Source organism: Babylonia areolata, chromosome 35, assembly GCF_041734735.1.
Source record: "Babylonia areolata isolate BAREFJ2019XMU chromosome 35, ASM4173473v1, whole genome shotgun sequence".
Lineage (NCBI taxonomy): Eukaryota > Metazoa > Mollusca > Gastropoda > Neogastropoda > Buccinidae > Babylonia > Babylonia areolata.
In genome coordinates this window covers 26,431,157-26,431,807 of record NC_134910.1, presented here as the reverse complement: position 1 = coordinate 26,431,807, position 651 = coordinate 26,431,157, and positions in this window count along the sequence as shown.

Sequence of the window (651 nt, the reverse complement as noted above, 5' to 3'; positions counted from 1 at the left end):
GTAACCAAGGCACAAATCTGAGTCAGTTGAAAGCTGAATATGGCGAGGGCAATGAAAACTGTGCTGAAGGCCAATCGCAGACAGCGTGTGAACGTGCGTGAGGCATCATTGCAGCCCACTGATGAATGCAGGAGAAGGGGAGACTGGATTGTGGCATGCAGTGATCTGCTGGTTAGCACGCGACATTCTCAGTCATCATCCCAGTATCGCACAATATATTTCATAGATATATCGAAACAGAGCATTATATGTACATGGTTTAAAAACAAAACAAAAAAAAACCCACCTCAGTGTCACACAACCTATTTCATAGATATATCAAAACAGAGCGTTATATGTACATGGTTAAAAAAAAATAATAATAAAAAACCTCAGTGTCACACAACCTATTTCATAGATATATCAAAACAGAGCATTATATGTACATGGTTTAAAAAACAAAACAAAAAAAAAACCCACCTCAGTGTCACACAACCTATTTCATAGATATATCAAAACAGAGCATTATATGTACATGGTTAAAAAAACAACAACAACAAAAAACAAACTCTCTCTCTCTCTCTCTCTCTCTCTCTCTCTCTCTCTTCCAGCGTTCTCTTTAGTTGTGATGCATTCGTGTGAAAAGATAAATAAGACACGTTGAACATGTTC